Source organism: Palaemon carinicauda, unplaced genomic scaffold (assembly GCF_036898095.1).
Source record: "Palaemon carinicauda isolate YSFRI2023 unplaced genomic scaffold, ASM3689809v2 scaffold493, whole genome shotgun sequence".
NCBI lineage: Eukaryota > Metazoa > Arthropoda > Malacostraca > Decapoda > Palaemonidae > Palaemon > Palaemon carinicauda.
Genome location: NW_027171754.1, coordinates 14,374 through 34,782, shown reverse-complemented (window position 1 = coordinate 34,782; position 20,409 = coordinate 14,374). Strand labels below are relative to the sequence as shown.

Here is a 20,409-nt window from a genome sequence, read left to right as displayed (position 1 = left end):
AACCTCCGGTGGCCTGTTAGATGGGCCACCCACATCCAACCTCTGGTGGCCTGTTAGATGGGCCACCCACATCCAACCTCCGGTGGCCTGTTAGATGGGCCACCCACATCCAACCTCCGGTGGCCTGTTAGATGGGCCACCCACATCCAACCTCCGGTGGCCTGTTAGATGGGCCACCCACATCCAACCTCCGGTGGCCTGTTAGATGGGCCACCCACATCCAACATCCATCACCTCATTTATTTTGACATGCATTTCCAGCTGTGTTCTAATGATGACTCTATTAAGGGACAATGGTTTCTATCCATGCAGGAATAAATATGGATATAATAGCTGTGATATAAAATTAAGGTCAGTTTAAAGTATTATCAAATGTAAACATTGGAGCTTAACCCTTTTACCCCCAGGCTATTTGGAAATTTCCAACCCTTAACGCCCAGGGTTTTTTTGTTTTTTTTTTCAAGCACATTTTGCAGTATATTTTTTTTCTAAATTGCTCTAACATCCTTAATTTTGGTCATAGAGAGGTCAGGTTGGTCTCGTTCTCTTGGAAAATGCCTGAAGTTTCTCAAAAAATTATCAAAAATATGAAAAAAAATTTCAATATCAGTTTTTTGCAAGGACGTACCGGTACGTCCATGGGGGTAAAGGGATGAGTTTTGTGAAACCTACCAGTACGTCCTTTAGGGGTAAAAGGGTTAATATAAATGAATGTACTTTAAGAAATGGTATTCGTTGTGTATTGATAATTGAATAGAGATAAGTGAAAGTGTTTTTATAGTAAATATTACCCCAAATCTCCACCACTAAAGAAGGGGCATCACATACGTACATGCTTCTTTCAGACATTGCTCCTATATTTGACGAATGTCATCCGTCCCTCTAGAGAAGCGGAAATCCTACATGCGAGCTCATTACAGCAATTGCAATCTATGACATGTGGTGTTTGTCGAATGCCTTCTGTTGAACTGTAGCCTACATGATGGATGTCTGCATCGGGAGCCTGAAATGAAGTCGTCATTTAGTCCGAGATACGATTTGGAAACCTTCACACCACTTTATGGAATTCTAACAACATTAAATATAAAATGTTGACATATGTGTTTCAAGATTTTATAAATTCTTAAACATTCACATGATGACCCCTACTTTTATCTTTAATATTACTTCTTTTATTTTTAATATTACTATCATCATTACTATATAATTATAAATCTTATTATTTCAATCAATTTTCTTTTCTGCCTACCATAGGCAGCAAAGAGACACGTGTAGGTGGACAGCAAGCAAGATAAAACCAAAAAGTGAATATCTAAAGCACTACAAAGTAGGTGCAAAAAAGCCAAGTGGTGCACACTTTCTCTCGCGTGGACCCAAGTCATTTAGGTGAGTTGTTGTTTTTCAATGTTATCAGGTGACTTATCAAAACCTGTTGGGAAGATATCAAAAGGTATTGCCTGAATTTCCAGTAGGTTGAAAAAAATTACTGTATTTACTTCCATAAACCACTACCCTGAGGTGTTCCTGTACTCCACATGTCCAACAGTCCTTGGATTTGTCAGGGAATGGCAGGATTCCTGGATGTGGGGTTTGAGTGGAACTGCCTTGTAGAGGATATCATCAATCAACCACCAAGGCAGATCTTCCCCTATTCCCTGCTCTACTGAAACAAGGAGGAAGGGAAATTGCTAGCTTCTTACTAGCAAACGTTTTAACAATCCTGGAGCAACTGCTGGCATGGGACCCCATGCAGAATGAGTTCTCCCACGACAAGTCTCCGAGCACTTTGTTACCTTCAAGCCGGAAATTCTTCATCATGCAGGAGCGACTGTGCTACTTGCTTCCGTTTGCTGAAATGAGCGTTCAGCGCGTTAACATAACGCAGTCCACTATTACTGTCTGGTCATGGGACTGGTTTACCGACTGAATAAGATTTTCAGATCGTGGAAAGAGGAGGTTAACTGTGCAAGTCCTGGAGCAATATCTCCTGGAGGGAGATAGGACAAGCTATTTCTTGAGAAAATCCCAAGAAGCAATTCTCAAACTAGTACGTAACAGAAAGGCAAGTGTGAATGCTCGAGGCAATATGCAGTTGGAAGATCTGGTTTTGAACAGAACACTAGAGCCTATACTGTACAATGGGGAAGGGATAATTCTGATGGACAGAAGGATAGGTATCTAGGGGTACATATCATTCAGGTTCAACGAGCACGCAAAGTCTTTTCCTGCTATCAAACCGAACAACGAGCACGCAAAGTCCTTTTCCCGCTATCAAACCGAACAACGAGCACGCAAAGTCCTTTTCCCGCTATCAAACCGAACAACGAGCACGCAAAGTCCTTTTCCCGCTATCAAACCGAACAACGAGCACGCAAAGTCCTTTTCCCGCTATCAAACCGAACAACGAGCACGCAAAGTCCTTTTCCCGCTATCAAACCGAACAACGAGCACGCAAAGACCTTTTCCCGCTATCAAACCGAACAACGAGCACGCAAAGTCCTTTTCCCGCTATCAAACCGAACAACTAGCACGCAAAGTCTTTTCCCGCTATCAAACCGAACAACGCGCACGCAAAGACCTTTTCCCGCTATCAAACCGAACAACTAGCACGCAAAGTCCTTTTCCCGCTATCAAACCGAACAACTAGCACGCAAAGTCTTTTCCCGCTATCAAACCGAACAACTAGCACGCAAAGTCTTTTCCCGCTATCAAACCGAACAACGAGCACGCAAAGTCTTTTCCCGCTATCAAACCGAACAACGAGCACGCAAAGTCCTTTTCCCGCTATGAAACCGAACAACGAGCACGCAAAGTCCTTTTCCCGCTATGAAACCGAACAACGAGCACGCAAAGTCTTTTCCCGCTATCAAACCGAACAACGAGCACGCAAAGTCTTTTCCCGCTATCAAACCGAACAACGAGCACGCAAAGTCTTTTCCCGCTATCAAACCGAACAACGAGCACGCAAAGTCCTTTTCTCGCTATCAAACCGAACAACGAGCACGCAAAGTCCTTTTCCCGCTATCAAACCGAACAACGAGCACGCAAAGACCTTTTCCCGCTATCAAACCGAACAACTAGCATGCAAAGTCCTTTTCCCGCTATCAAACCGAACAACTAGCACGCAAAGTCTTTTCCCGCTATCAAACCGAACAACTAGCACGCAAAGTCTTTTCCCGCTATCAAACCGAACAACTAGCACGCAAAGTCTTTTCCCGCTATCAAACCGAACAACTAGCACGCAAAGTCTTTTCCCGCTATCAAACCGAACGTGCCGTTTTCCCGCAAGCAGACCTTACTGTACTTGCCGTTTTATTGCTAGGAGACTGTAAATGGCATTTTTCTTTTGAAACAAAGATCGGTTACTGGTCCTTAGTCAACTTTTCCAAGGAAGAGTTAATCCAAAAGACCTGGAAAGCTGTTTGGAAGACGTCTAGTGCGTTCCTCTCCTTCACGTTCCTTCTGGATCCAGAGGTGCACTGGTAAGGTGACTGCAGTATTAGAAACCTCATTGCCTTCTGCCTGCCTGTTTGGGAATATCGAGCTCAAGGTTTAAGCAAAATAAATGACTGCACCCAACCAAAGGTAGTAGATACAATCCAAGTACATGTTGTCCCTCCCATGCGTATATGGGAAGTAATCTGTCAGGGATGTTCTAACCACTCGCTGGGCAAGAGAAGACCAATAATGTAGTGACTTTTATTTATAATTTCTTTTATATTTTACAAGTTCATATTCATCTTGTTATAGTCCATCACAGTATTCAGTGTTGAAGCATTGCAGAACATTCAAAATTACTGTACTCTGAAGGGGAAATACCCTTATGTTTGATGACTTCAATTACCTGGTACGTTGCACTCCAGTTTACATTTACCTCAAATATAATGCAAATAGTCGATGTCTCACAGGATCTAGATACAGGAGAGGGGGTTCCCAGCCCCGTCCCTTTTAGTCGCCTCTTACGACACGCAGGGATAACGTTGGCGCTATTCTAATTGTTTTTATGGCCCCGCGGCCACAGGGGGGAGGAACATAGAGAGTAGAGGTCCCCTTTTTTGTTTTTGTTTCATTTGTTGATGTCGGCTACCCCCCAAAATTGGGGGAAGTGCCTTGGTATATGTATGTATGTATGTATAATGCAAATAATTACCCTAATTTTGACAACCCTGAAATTAGACACAAACAAGTTCTCAAAATGTAACAAGAAATCAGACTCAATACAGCACTTTACCAGACTTGTTTCAACACCAAGAAAAGTCACCGATAGAAACAGCCTCAAGTCCTTTATAAGCCCAGGTCCTTGGATAACAAATAAGGTAAAAATGAAGGACAACAAAAACACGTCCATTGGCTAAGCGGCCAAAGTCAAGTGCGCTAACTGCCATTAACTAGATGCCATTTCAGCTTAATCTGAAGGATTATCTATTTGAAGGACGAAGATTTCTTTCTGCGTTGGAACAGCGGGGAGAAAAAAAGGGTATGGTTTAGCTGAATACAAACCAACAGACTGGACTTTACAAAAAACTTGGTAATGAATTGGGAAAACCAGTAGCATAAATAATTCCCGTGAGGGGGAAGTCTATGGTTTTGTTCGTTATCAAGCCTTAACTTTGATGGCTGCCTTTAACACTGGCTCTGTATGCAACAAGGACAATAAAAGACCTCTGATGGCTATTCAACAAATTCACATTTCAAAGCACAAAACTGCTTTTCTTAATTGAAAGATCAATCTACACCTACAATATGCAAATTTTCTGATTGAAGTTTTTACATTACTCACCAACTACTGTATTCCATATGAATTTTGTAATCCTTATCTTGCTGGATTAACGCATTCTTAGTCTGTCCACGCCATTTCAAGTTCATTCGTCCAAATCCTTTCTCACTAGCGTCACAGCCTGCAAAGTAATTATAATGAAAGGTCACAAAATTCACAGTTGATCACATTTCCTAAGATGGAATTATAACATGTAAATTGCCCATGACAGTGGAGTGTTATTTAATGTCTAATCATATATGGGCAAAGTAATTTTAACCCTTTTACCCCCAAAGGACGTACTGGTACGTTTCACAAAACTCATCCCTTTACCCCCCTTGGATGTACCGGTACGTCCTTGCAAAAAAACTGCTATTTACACTTTTTTTTTTTTTTCCAGATTTTTAATAATTTTGAGAAAATTCAGGCATTTTCCAAGAGAATGAGATCAACCTGACCTCTCTATGACAAAAATTAAGGCTACTAGAGCAATTCAAAAGAAATATACTGCAAAATGTGCGTGAAAAAAAAATAACGCCTGGGGGTTAAGGGTTGGAAAGTTCCAAATAGCCTGGGGGTAAAAGGGATAATGTACTGTAGTGTAAAAAAAAATCACATTTAATAACGTTTCCTATGACAGAATAATAAATTATACACTACACATGCGAGGAGTTATTTAATGTCTAACCAACATAAAGAATAAAATTTCCATCATAAGTAGCAATTTGACTCTCCTGATGTGACCTACATCTGTAAACACAAGGTGGTGACATTAATCATTTTAAGTGACAGACTGTCATTATCACCACCCAATTATGACAAGAGAAATTATGGCAAATAATTGCTGGTGTCCTTTCGCTGGTACAGCAACGATAATTATACTTCAAAATGAACAAAAGGTCGGAATCGATGTACATGTTATGAAGGATTGAAATTCTAAATAAAATAATGAATTACTTTAAAGAGAGGCACAGCCCATTGCTACCTGATGTACTGTTACTTCTTGGCTTACTGCATAATCCAAAAGAATAAACAAAAGAGCAAAATCAGCTTCCTTCAAAACTTAATTGCATTTCAGGAAGAAAGCTAGATCGGCACTAAGAAACACACAGACCTCCGCCACGGCAGCTTATTTCTAGATCTTTCCTCAACCTTAACCTTGACCTCTAGGTAGGACTTTCAAAAATTGTATCACTTTCACGTCTCAAAATATCAATTAATTGCTGAAAGTATCACTCCTCATAAAAATTGTGGCCAGGAGGTTGTCCTCCCACAAACGACCTTTTGCTCAACCTTGACCTTTAACCTAGGACTTTCAACATTGAATTACTTCCACATCTCAACATAACATTAATCGCTGAAAGTTGTTCACACACAAAGAAACAGACAAATAACGGTGCAAACATAACCATCTCCTGACTCCTTGGCGGAGGTAACAAAAGAACATTCAAGTTATCTAGAATGACTCTAGTAAAGATGGCAAATAAGAGAATTTCAATTTGATGACATTGCACAATAAGCCTAAGCCACATTTGTGGCAGCCTATACACCTTAACAAATTGCCTTCAAAATTAACCAGGTATCGATTTCGCTTTTAATCTTGTAATTCATTACCGTACTTATCCCTTCGTCTCTTAACATGTTTTTTTTTTCATATTGTATGGGGTAAGCACAGCTACCTTCTTTTTGAAGGACTTGCTTTGGCTATGGGGTAGACCCAAGTCCCGATTGGCAGCCCTGCTTGACAATTCTTCTTCACCCAAGGGGTTAACTATTGCCCTGTAATTGTTCAGTGGCTACTTTCCTCTTGGTAAGGGTAGAAGAGACTCTTTAGCTATGGTAAGCAGCTCTTCTAGGAGAAGGACACTCCAAAATCAAACCATTGTTCTCTATTCTTAGGTAGTGCCATAGCCTCTGTACCATGGTCTTACACTGCCTTGGGTTAGAGTTCTCTTGCTTGAGGGTACACTCTAGCACACTTTTCTATTTAGTTTCTCTTCCTCTTGTTCTGTTAAAGTTTTCATAGTTTAAATAGGAAATATTTATTTTAATAATGTTACTATTCCTAAAATATTTTATTTTTCCTTATTTCCTTTCCTCACTGGGCTATTTTCCCTGTTGGGGCCCCTGGGCTTATAGCATCCTGCTTTTCCAACTAGGGTTGTAGCTTAGCATATAATAATAATAATAATAATAATAATAGTATATGTTGTACCAGTCACCAGTGTTCTTCTTTCCGGCAGGGAGGAGTTCTGGCGAGGTTAGGTCGACAGTTCAAGACGTGTGAGGCGTCATACGTTTTTAGAAGGTGATGGAGTGGCTTTGCTTGTGTGTGTCTTAGTCTGTAACACCTATCTGTCGATTACATACGTAATTCTGAGGTGTCTACACAGATAGCAAAGTGTCCACCTCTCTGACTGGTCGGCTGCGGATTCAAACCTGCGCCACAGAATTGTAGAGTAGCGTACCGGTATAGGTTTTATGATGGTTACAGTACGATATTAGTTAGGTCGTTGGAAATGACACACAACTGCATAATCTCTTCAATCCTACTATGTCGAACCTTATGTCAGCGGCTACTAATAACCTGATTAAGACACTTATTTTTATGTTCTCCTTCTGACCAAGATTTGTTACGACATTTTGTCACTGAACTAGGGAAGATCTTGAAAAGACCTCATGCCATTCACGACTTTCATTTCCCTTTTTCAGAAATATGTTATTTTTATTAATAAAATAAATTTTTGAATATACTTACCCGGTGATTATATAAGCTGCAACTCTGTTGCTCGACAGAAAACTCTACGTTCAAAATACGCCAGCGATCGCTATGCAGGTAGGGGGTGTACATCAACAGCGCCATCTGTCGAGCAGGTACTCAGTACTCAATGTAAACACAGAACCAATTTTCTCCTCGGTCCACTGGGTCTCTATTGGGGAGGAAGGGAGGGTCCTTTAATATATAATCACCGGGTAAGTATATTCAAAAATTTATTTTATTAATAAAAATAACATTTTTCAATATTAAACTTAGCCAGTGATTATATAAGCTGATTCACACCCAGGGGGGTGGGTGGAGACCAGCATTACTTGTTTACATTATTATGAGCTAAGTATTTTGTATTTCATTTTAGCAGTTATTCAAAATAACAAACATAAAATAAATAAGTACCTGGTAAGGAAGTCGACTTGAACAATTACTCTGCCTTTTTAAGTACGTCTTCCTTACGGAGCCTCGCGATCCTCTTAGGATGCTGAGCGACCCCTAGGATCTGAAGTATCAAGGGTTGCAACCCATACAACAGGACCTCATCAAACCTCTAATCTAGGCGCTTCTTAAGAAATGACTTTGACCACCCGCCAAATCAAGTAGGATGCGAAAGGCTTCTTAGCCTTCCGGACAACCCAAAAACAATAATAAAACATTTCAAGAGAAAGATTAAAAAGGTTATGGAATTAGGGAATTGTAGTGGTTGAGCCCTCACCCACTACGGCACTCGTTGCTACGAATGGTCCCAGAGTGTAGCAGTTCTCGTAAAGAGACTGGACATTAAGATAAAAAGACGCGAACACTGACTTGCTTTTCCAATAGGTTGCGTCGATTATACTTTGCAGAGATCTATTTTGTTTAAAGGCCACGGAAGTTGCGACAGCTCTAACTTCGTGTGTCCTTACCTTCAGCAAAGCTTGGTCTTCCTCATTCAGATGGGAATGAGCTTCTCGTATTAACAGTCTGATAAAATAGGATAAGGCATTCTTTGACATAGGCAAAGATGGTTTCTTAACTGAACACCATAAAGCTTCAGACGGGCCTCGTAAAGGTTTTTAAATAGAACTTAAGAGCTCTTACAGGACATAAGACTCTTTCTAGTTCATTTCCAACCATACGATAAGTTTGGAATATCGAACGATATTGGCCAAGGCCGAGAAGGCAGCTCGTGTTTGGCTAGAAAACCAAGTTGTAGAACATGTAGCCGTTTCGGATGAGAATCCGATGTTCTTGCTGAAGGCATGAATCTCACTGACTCTTTTAGCTGTGGCTAAGCATACCAGGAAAAGAGTCTTTAAGGTGAGATCTTTCAGGGAGGCTGATTGTAGCGGTTCGAACCTGTCTGACATAAGGAATCTTAGTACCACGTCTAAATTCCAACCAGGTGTAACCAAACGACGCTCCTTCGTGGTCTCAAAAGACTTAAGGAGGTCCTGTAGATCTTTATTGTTGGAAAGATCTAAGCCTCTGTGACGGAAGACTGATGCCAACATGCTTCTGTAACCCTTGATAGTGGGAGCTGAAAGAGATCGTTCTTTCCTCAGATATAAGAGGAAGTCAGCTATTTGAGTTACAGAGGTACTGGTCGAGGATACGGATACTGACTTGCACCAGTTTCGGAAGATTTCCCACTTCGATTGGTAGACTCTAAGGGTGGATGTTCTCCTTGCTCTAGCAATCGCACTGGCTGCCTCCTTCGAAAAGCCTCTAGCTCTCGAGAGTCTTTCGATAGTCTGAAGGCAGTCAGACGAAGAGCGTGGAGGCCTTGGTGTACCTTCTTTACGCGTGGCTGACGTAGAAGGTCCACCCTTAGGGGAAGTGTTCTGGGAACGTCTACTAGCCATCGAAGTACCTCGGTGAACCATTCTCTCGCGGGCCAGAGGGAAGCAACTAGCGTCAACCTTGTCCCTTCGTGAGAGGCGAACTTCTGCAGTACCTTGTTGACAATCTTGAACGGAGGGAATGCATATAGATCTAGATGTGACCAATCTAGTAGAAAGGCATCTATATGAACTGCTGCTGGGTCCGGGATTGGTGAGCAAAATATTGGGAGCCTCTTGGTCATCGAGGTTGCGAAGAGATCTATGGTTGGCTGGCCCCAGGTGGCCCACAGTCTCTTGCATACATCCTTGTGGAGGGTCCATTCTGTTGGAATTATTTGTCCCTTCCGACTGAGACAATCTGCCATGACATTCAAGTTGCCTTGGATGAACCTCGTTACTAGTGATATGTCTAGACCTTTTGACCAGGTGAGGAGGTCCCTTGCGATCTCGTACAATGTCAGAGAGTAGGTCCCTCCTTGCTTGGAGATGTACGCCAAAGCCGTGGTGTTGTCCGAGTTCACCTCCACCACTTTGCCTTGAAGGAGAGACCTGAAGCTTTTCCAGGTCAGACGTACTGCCAGTAGCTCCTTGCAGTTGAAATGCATTGTCCTTTGACTCGAGTTCCATAATCCCGAGCATTCCCTACCGTCTAATGTCGCACCCCAGCCTACGTCCGATGCGTCCGAGAAGAGAACGTGGTTGGGAGTCTGAACAGTCAGGGGAAGACCCTCTCTAAGGTTGATATAGTCCTTTCACCAAGTCAGACAAGACTTTATCTTTCCGGAAACCGGGATCGAGACCGCTTCTAGCGTCTTGTCCTTTTTCCAGTGAAAAGCTAGATGGTATAGAAGAGGACGGAGGTGTAGTCTTCCTAGTGACACAAATTGATCCACGGATGACAGTGTCCCTACCAGACTCATCCACAGCCTGACTGGGCAGCGTTCCTTCTTCAGCATCTTCTGGATGGATAGCAGGGCTGGGGGCTGATCGTCTTGTTCAGCAACGTCCTCATCAGAGGGTTCCTCATCCGAAACTGATGAGGAAACGGCAACGGAGTGGGCAACATCTGACTCGCTGAATCCGGTCGCACTGGTGGATGCGTGACGGAGCCGGACGCAATATCATGGAACTGCTGCACAGTCTGTGAACTGTCAACAACCATGGGTGCGCGAGGAAGTACAGCGTCAACCCGAACTGTCTAGACTGTCTGGGTTGTGCAGTCAACACCCTACCGGGTTGCTGAGGTTGACGCACTGCGTCACAACAAGTCACCTCTGCTGGTTGTTGAACGTCCTGAACGTCAACAACCACCTCCGAGCGTCGCTTAACGTCAACGTGCGACTGGCAACCCACACTGGGTCGCATCGGTGGAGGAACCACCTCAACTGGCAGACGCGAGTAGGTTACCTCAGCGTCAACAGGGCGCACAACCGACCGGTTGGAAGGTTGTTGGCCCGAAGGAGGAACCACCTCAACTGGCAGACGCGAGTAGGTTACCTCAGCGTCAACAGGGCGCACAACCAACCGGTTGGAAGGTTGTTGGCCAGAAGGTTCTTCTCCGCATTTAAGTCCTCTATCAAGGACGCAAGCTTGGACTGCATGTCTTGCAGCAAAGCCCATTTAGGGTCTACGGGAGCAGGTGTGGCAACAGACGGGGTTAGCGACTGAGGCGGAACCATTTACCATCCCTGAAAGCCTTGTTATGTGTGACATAATAGTACAGCAAAACTTCAAAGGCTCGACAAAAGTTGAGAAGTTGACCTGTAAACAACTTGGAGCGTCTCCTGGCTAGGCGCCAGGGCGAGTCTACCAGAATTGAGAAGTCTATCTGGGCAGAGGCATGAACTCCCAAGCCGAGAACTTCTCTCGTGTCCTATCAGACTCTCGCTCTATAAGCCAGTTTAAAAGAAGGGAAATCAAAGGCTGTATCCCTAAAACTCCTCCTGGTGCAAAAACCAGTCGCCTAGCCAACGTAACGCTCTCTAGGAGAGCGAGAGAGCACTAGCTTAAAAACAACGGCTTCGAAGTAGCTAGGCCTAGTGTAAGTTCTGACGTTTAGGCGAACGAGGAGCAGCAGTTACAAGATCCAGACGAAGATCCTTAAAAAATCATCATGATTTAATTAAAGTCCATAGGAGGCTAAGCAGCTTAAGGCTCCACTCCAAATGACAGAGTCCTCAAGGGAATATCAGTAGGAGGGAGAACAGCACTTTCTCATCTACAGGAACCTTGTCCGATAAAAGCTAGGTTACCTCAGTGAGTCTCTCACTGGTGCATTAGTAGCAGACCAGAAGGCAACGTCATGTAACTGCTTGACAGTCTGTGAACTGTCAACAACTGAACTGTCAACCACAACAGGTGCGTGAGGACATACAGTGTTCACTCGAGACTGCTTTGACTGTCTATACTGAGCAGTCAAAACAACTCTAGAATGCGGAGGTTGACGCACCGCGTCAAAACAAAACAACTTAGACTGTTGTTGTACCTCGCGAACGTCAACGGAAGGTTCCGTGCGTTACTGAACGTCAACATGCGGCTGGCAGGGAACACTGGAACGCATGGGTGGCAGGACTCTCTCAGCTGGAGTGCGGCAGAAGGTCGCCTCAGCGTCCACAGGACGCACAACCGTGTTAGTTGTAGGCTAGAGGTTGGTGCAGTGTCAACCTTCTCCGCACGAAAGTCCCGCATCAATGACGTTAACTGAGACTGCATGGTCTGCAGCAAAGACCACTTAGGGTCTACAGGAGCAGGTGCGGCAACAGACGGTGTGACTGCCTGATGCGGTACCGCTTTGCCTCTCTTAGGAGGTGAGCAGTCGTCGGAAGACTGCAGCGAGTCCGAACTGACCCAGTGGCTACAACTGGGCCGTTGGACTTGCGCGGAAGGGACCGACTTGCGCTTAATAAGCTGCGAGACCTTGGTCCATGGTTTCTTACGAGAAACCTCTTCCGCAGACGAGAAATAAATGGGCTCTCTCGTCTTTGTGTGGGTGGGGCGATCTTGGGTAGATACGCCCGAAACCACGGAGGGAAACGTCTGTTCGTTGATCAAGGCCTGACGAACCCATAAGTCGTTCGACATTACTTCTCCCCTGGGCTTGGGAGCTTGCAAGAGGTCCCGGACTAGGTGAACGACAGGCACGAACAGACGAACCCTCGGACGCAACACTGTAACAGTTTGCGCATATCACTTTATCACTTCGATTTTCTGTTTTGCACTTATTACACTGAAATCGAAACTTTTACTGATTTCTACCTGAAACACGCAATTCTACCCTCATTAAAAGGTAGTAATTGCAAAATCAGTCGTATAATGCAGCTCATTAATACTAGCAAAAAACAGAAAACATATATAAAGATAAAAAAAATCAGTGGCTGGGAAAGAGACTAAACACTAGTTCAAATAAACTACGTTTACAATCTCTCACCGCACATAGCCTGGGGACAAGAATAAAACCCTAGAAACGTTTTACCTTCTTCCCCGTACAGCGACTAGGGACGAGAGTAACACGAGAAAAACGTTACCCGCTTGAACGGAACGTTTTCTCTCCTCTCTCTCCCTCCGTCTCTATCTCTCTCTCTCTTTCTCTATTGATTTCGCACCTAAGAGAAGAGCCCAATTATATATCGTCAAAAAAACATGTTATTTGACTAAAGGAAAAAACTGAAAGGTTTTCCAAATAAAAAGTTCCTTTAAATTAGAATTTAAAACATTTAAGCTAAGAAAGAATGAACAAAACATCAGAATCGATTTACTCTTACTGCAAAGTGAAACCGTGATACACTCTCTCTCTATCGTAACGATAGAGCGCATGTTGAACGTCCTGAACGTCAACAACTGCATAGCATAAAAAACTAAACGTTAGTTCATCTTTGAAAACAGTACGAAGACTATCAAAGAAATTCTTTCATAAAACAAATTTAAAAAGTTTTAAATTCTTTAAAGGCTAAATACGATATAACGGGCTCAACGTTGATTAACTTCGGTTCCAAGTTAGGACCGCCTACTATCAGGAAAGGTCGCATATAAACAAAACATAAAAATTATCTTTATATGTTTATAATAAATGGAAAGTTAATCGAAGAGGCCTAATAAAGGCGGAGAGATATAAAATATATAGATCTATAACGTGTTAAGCAAAATTACTAAAAACCTAAACACACTTCCGTCTAAGGGAAGGGTCGGCCATTTAAAAGTGAGAGTCCATACTCTCTTTGTCACCCTAATTAAATCTATCCAAAACGAGTTCAAGTTTTGAGATGAAGATAAAACACCTGCATAGCGAAAGCTCAAAACTAGAATAGTGTACTTCACCAAATAGTTGTGAAAACAAATCCAGTTAGTAACAGCGTATTAGTAGGTCTTGCCGGTAGCCCGACAGAGAGAAAATTGGTTCTGTGTTTACATTGAGTACTGAGTACCTGCTCGACAGATGGCGCTGTTGATGTACACCCCCTACCTGCATAGCGATCGCTGGCGTATTTTGAACGTAGAGTTTTCTGTCGAGCAACAGAGTTGCAGCTTATATAATCACCGGCTAAGTCTAATATTGAAAAATTAGTACTGGCCGACATTTTCAATCTCCAAACAAGTTTTTGCCACGTGACTTCTTCTTGGCCGATCTCTTACTTCCAGATCTAATGTTAGCTCTGCCTCCGACACCAAATGCCAAAACTGTTCAACTTTGATACTCATCTAGACAAGATGAGTTTTCTGGGATCAACCTGTGTCGCTCCGTGAAATGCTCCTTAAAGCACCATTTCAAAGGTATAAATACTGCTAAATATACCAGAGAAAAAAGTTGCATGGAATGCTAGGAGTATATCCACCTCGCTCACCCCTAAAGGGTATCGGTATTAAAACTGGGGCGAGTGATACCACTACCAGAGATCCCTTTCCAATTAGACTTCTCCCTCCTCAAAATACCCCGTTACTACAAGGTGTCGTTCACTGCAGCTAAACCCCCCCCACCCCCCCACCACCACCACCACTACCTAACCTTCTCCCAGCATTCCTTGTTAGCACCCGTGAACGTTAGGACGTGTTTTTCGTAGCTCAGTGTTATTTTGTTTTTTTTGAAGACGTCAAACATTTTGGAGAGCCATGCTACCAAATTGAGTAATATATTTCATTCCAGAGAATTGGCCATTTCCCTTTTAGTGAAGAGATGTTATTGGTGATTTTATGGGTTTTTAAATACTTCGGCCATATTCATCAATGTAAAATCGTACTATTCAAGTCTTACGGATAGGTTAAACCAAGAGATACGTCTGAAGAAGTTTCAGAAGGGAAGTAAACGGGGTTGTGAACTAAGACAAGCTAAGGACACAGAGGTCTAAGTCCCCAACCAAAATATGGACATAAGTCCTACGGTAGGTTAGGTGAGGAGGGGAACCTCAAGTTCTCATAACCTTGCATTTTAATCCTTTCTAAAATGTGGTTTTTCATTCATAACTTCTAGAACTTTAAATTGTCTATAACTTGGAAAATGCAGATGTCCCCTTTCCATGGCAACTGTTAAAAGTAACAAATACAAGAGGAACACTTATTCTTTTCTTCATTGGGGATATTGTACTATACTGTACTATAATACAATACCTATTATATTACAGCTCGGTATCAGAGAAAACCAACACATCCTCCTATGCCGTACTCAAACTTTCTTACGACTGACCGGGAATGTATCATCCAAGACGTAATATCGCACGATACCTATTCTTTGGACCCTGAATACCACAGACAAACTGACAGATGAAATAGTTAGATTAATATTACATAATCCTGGATGGTATCTTGATTTAGAGTGAATGATTATGACAGATTTCTTAAAGTGGCCGATTAATGACAGATTCTTACTGTGAATTATTACTGACAGATTGGAAGATTTCTTACAGTGAATGTTAAGTGACAGATTTCTTACAGTGACTGATTTCTCACAGTGAATTAATGACAGATTTCTCACAGTGAATGATTATGACAGATTTCTTAAAGTGGCCAATTAATGAGAGATTTCTTACAGTGAATAATTATGACAGATTTCTCACAGTGAATGATTAGAGACAGATTTTTCACAGTGAACTATTAATGACATATTTGAAGATTGTTACAGTGAATGATTATGACAGATTTCTGTTGGTTATATAAGTATAGTTCAATTGCAAAAATGAAAAAAAAAAATTTCATTCTAGCATGAACAGAGAGAGAGAGGGGGGGGGGAGAATTGAATGGCTATCGCTTAACCCTTTTACCCCCAAGGCTATTAGGAACTTTCCAACCCTTAACCCTCAGGGGTTATTTTTTTTTCAAGCACATTTTGCAGTATATTTTTTTTTAAATTGCCCTAACAGCCTTAATTTTCGTCATAGAGAGGCCAGGTTGATCTCATTCTCTTGGAAAATGCCTGAAGTTTCTCAAAAAATTATCAAAAATATGCAAAAAAAAAAAAAAAAAAAATGTAAATATCAGTTTTTTGCAAGGACGTACCGGTATGTCCATGGGGGTGAAGGGATGAGTTTTGTGAAACGTACCAGTACGTCCTTTGGGGGTAAAAGGGTTAACATGCCTAATAGGCCTAATAACAAATGCAGCTGTTTCTAGTTTACAGTAGGACAAAAACCTCGGAAATGTCTTTACTCGGGTATCATTTCGACAGAATCCCACCCAGCGTTTTTGTTATTCATATTTTTGTCTAGTAAAATACGTAAGAAAAAAAAATTCTTATCAATACATCGGTGCAAATACATAATTAGACAATAAAAAAAAAAAACACAGTAATTAAAAAAAAAATTTCTAAGTCCCTTATTCATCTTCAGTGACAATGACACAGAGAGTAGCTCCGTTACTCCATACGTTTGTCCCTATTCTATCAAACTCCAACTCTTTGCACACTGATAATTTTCATCTGAATGCGCAGTAAGCTCCACCCACTTATCTTGGTGCTCCAATGGAAACACTAGTGTCTACTAATATATTTCTATTGGGTATTAGATTTTGGAGGGATTTTGACCTTGATGCATTTATCCTTGACCTTACTGCACGTGCGTGAGAAAATGTTTCGTTCTCTCACGTTTTGCTTGACCTAAAAGAGGGCAAAACACCAAGGTTAACCCCTTGCCGTTATTTTAGCCTAATTCCAGTTTTCTCTTGAAATTTGGTCATATTTTGCGAAATCCATTGCAAAGGAACAAAGAACATGGGAAATGGCCATACATTGCAATAAATCCCTATTATACTGCAATTTAGCAACATTGCGAGCAAAAAAATATTTAGAAAAAGAGGGCAAAACACCAAGGTTAACCCCTTGCCGTTTTTTTGGCCCAATTCCAGTTTTCTCTTGAAGTTTGGGCATATTGTGCGAAATCCATTGCAAAGGAACAAAGAACATAGGAAATAAATCGGCCAATCAGAATCTAGATACATTATAATCACACTATTTGATTGGTCCTTGATGGAAAATGGTATTCATGCATATCCGTGGTAGCCCGCTTATTTACAAATCACAAAGCCTGGCTTGCCTTGGCCTCGCACCGCTTGACCGGGGTCTTTACTTCAGTTATGGCGACCCTTCGTACAAGTTGTGAAATTATTGCACACGAAGCTATTATGCTATTATTATTATTATTAAATGCTAAGCTACATCCCTAGTTGGAAAAGCAGGATGCTATAGGCCCAGGGACCCCAACAGGGAAAATAGCCCAGTGAGGAAAGGAAATAAAAGAAAAATAAAATATTTTAAGTATAGTAACAACATTGAAATAAATATTTCCTATAAAAAACTATAACAAATTTAACAAAACAAGAGGAAGAGAAACTAGATAGAAGTGTGCCTAAGTGTACCCTCAAGCAAGAGAACTCTAACCCAAGACAGTGGAAGACCATGGTACAGAGGCTATGGCACTACCATGACTAAAGAACAATAGTTTGATTTTGGAGTGTCCTTCTAGAAGAGATGCTTACCATAGCTGAAGTGTCTCTTCTACCCTTACCAAGAGGAAAGTAGCCACTGAACAATTAGAGTACAGTAGTTAACCCCTTGGGTAAAGAAGAATTATTTGGCAATCTCAGTGTTGTCAGGTGTATGAGGACAGAGGAGAATCTGTAAAGAATAGGCCAGACTATTCGGTGTCTGTGTAGGCAAAGGGAAAGAACCGTAACCAGAGAGAAGGGTTCTATGTAGTACAGTACTGTCTGGCCAGTCAAAGGACCCCATAACTCTCTAGCGGTAGTATCTCAACGGGCGGTCTGTGCCCAGGCCAACCTACTACCTATTTCTTAACAATGAAGAAATTTATAAATTTTCACGCAGGACCGAGTGGCCATCCGCCATAACCGGGACCCAGGATCTACTGGCCTTACTGAACAAGCAGGACCCAGCGGGGCACCTCAAAACGTCGCGCCAGTTTTTACTCCCGATTTAGGGTATTCTAACTCCGACTCTATTAAGGTAAGCCATTATAGATTTAAGGATCAGTGTATACTAAGGCATGCCGACGCGTCGAACGTGCATAGTGCAATATGTGCCGCTTGCCAAATTAGGTGGTAACGTAATATTTAATTGCGAGTGAAGCGAGCCAAGGCTGAGCAAAGATCAGTATGAGAATAATCAGTGTTAGCTCATTAACCAACATACTCCTAGACATAAGTATTTAGAGAAGTTTGCCAAGTAACGTTCGATAGAAAATGGGGCTCGGAATCAGCGTTAGTTCATTAACCAACATACTCCTAGACATAAGTATTTAGGAAAGTTTACCATAACGTTCGATAGAAAATGGGGCTCGGAAGAAAACTGGCTCACGATAGCTTTCGTTAGGGTAGTTCCTCCTCGTACTCTTGCATGAAAACTTTTTTTTTTTTGTTAAGTTTTCTTTATGTTTTGTTGGTTTCTGCCGTTATTCTCTTCCGTAATTCGTTACTTTTCATTAACCCACCTGGAGTTCCCAAAATTACTGTTGGGTGGTGGTAATTGGAAAACTATACATTTGCAGAAGGTAATAACATTAGAACACTATAAAATAATGAGAAAATTAAAAAAAATAATTTTTTTCATGCAAAATGGCTGGGACTCTATCAAAATATTACCACTCATATCTTTTGGTTTGATCAGTTTTCATCCTCACTCGCCAACTACAGATCGGTGATGGTGGGAGACTTTATTCTGATCACACAGCAAACCAACATTTGCCAAAAATTTCTCATTTTGTTGTTTATGTAATTGGTTGTGGCAGGCGTAAAAGTATTGGTAAGTTTTTTTTTTTCTATGTTGTTTACCAGAAAATATTGGGGTGTCTATAATAGCGGCCACTTATATGCATTTTCTAACTTTGAATATGGCAGTGTAAGTGGTGTCGCAGAAGGGGGGGGGGGGGTGCCAACCCGTTAGGTATATAAGTAAGGACACGTCTTGTAGGTTAGGTTAAGGGAGAAAGTTTAGGTTAGTCGATGTCCATTTTCAATCAACGCATGAGGAACTGGCCGCTGATATACAAAGGCTCCGAAAATATTCGAAAATATCTGTAAAAAAAAAAAAAACGCTGGGTGGGATTCTACCGAAATATTACCATTTTCTACAAAAATGGCCATATTTCACATTCGCTTTCCACCCACACTAACCTTCTAAGAATAGTTACGGCCCAGATTTATCCTGTGGCATAGCAACGAACACAAGCAAATAGGCTGACTTTGGATTACCTTAATTATAACCAGAGATTACAAATACTAAATGGGGCCATGCTTTGGCCTAGGGTAACCTCGAGTCCCAGTACCACTAGCTAATAACCTGAACTCCTTCAATTAAAACGGCATATTTAAGGTAGTGCTTGCTTAAATATGAAGCCCTAAATACAGTACATGATAAAAAATGACTTACCAAATCAATTATTAAACCGAACACACAAATAAATAAACAAATACAGAGGAAAGTGTCGGCAGACGTTCTTTTCTCAGGCAGCCATTTTTAGTCTGTCAAGTGACGTCACTGTCATTGACATGCGAAGTAAAGTGTCATTTATTATAATATTATTTAATATTTCTTTGAACAAATCAAATTAAGGTGCCATATAGACACTAAAATTATTATATTATTAAATATTTGATATATTAGAATTATTATCATAGGACTTTTACATATAATTCTAAAGATATATGACCAGGATAAATATAAGCTGCAATGAACGCTTCTAATGGTTTTATATTCTAGAGATTCTAGAAGTTTCTTTATAATATCTACATTGGAATAATCAAAATATGTTCAAATCTTTAAGAAATATTAAGAAATTATGTTTATAAATAATAAAAAAATATAGAATAAAAGAAGAGAAATGTCGATAAATAATTCGTTTTGAGAGAGAATGATTGAATGAATGAGGGAGGGAGGAAGAATAGTGGGGAAAAGTCTGTTCACTCAATGTATATTGGAGTAGTAGAATAGTTGTTTGATATTAAAGAAATATAAAAAAAAATAAGAACTTAAATTTCACAACAAGAGATAACCTACAGGTGTGTGTCTGTTATACTTACAGTATATGCCATCAAAGACGGTAATTTGCAAATGCAAATTTCAACAACAAAAGGGACAGATGAAGATGGAGAGGTTAAAGTTATTGTTGACAGCAATAAACTTTTTCCATGGAATGTCAACTCATTCCAAACTTGAATTGAAAATAGATGAATAAATGTTGTAATAGCTCATTCAATCACTAATTACCAACATATTTAGGATATGAAGAAAGACCAGATAATTAAAAAAAAGACCCAAAATCACTAGGCCTAGGCTATATACATTCCGGGAACTTCAGCTATCAGCTTTATATAAAATCATATTTATACATACATACATACATACATACATACATACATACATACATACATACATACATACATACATAGCCTACATACATACATACATACATACATTGAAAATAGCCTAGGTATTAGCATATTAAAATAATCATATTTTTTGGGTTATTTCAAACTCTATCTACCTTTTTGTGTCTCATTGAATTTCTTTTTATAAAAAAAAAGTTTGAAAGATTATTTCATTTACCAACAGATTGTAAATATGA

At 41.0% G+C, this 20,409-nt stretch overlaps 1 long non-coding RNA gene across 1 annotated transcript; it reads right to left on the bottom strand.

Annotated features, from left to right (window-relative positions):
* Positions 1 to 789: 789 nt before the first annotated feature.
* LOC137637020 (uncharacterized) lies at positions 790 to 19,311 on the bottom strand. Its single transcript, XR_011043355.1, has 3 exons — positions 19,215 to 19,311; positions 4,781 to 4,898; positions 790 to 1,003 (listed from the first exon to the last, which is right to left on the bottom strand). It is a non-coding gene; the product is annotated as an uncharacterized lncRNA (long non-coding RNA).
* Between the last annotated feature and the right edge of the window lie 1,098 nt (positions 19,312 to 20,409).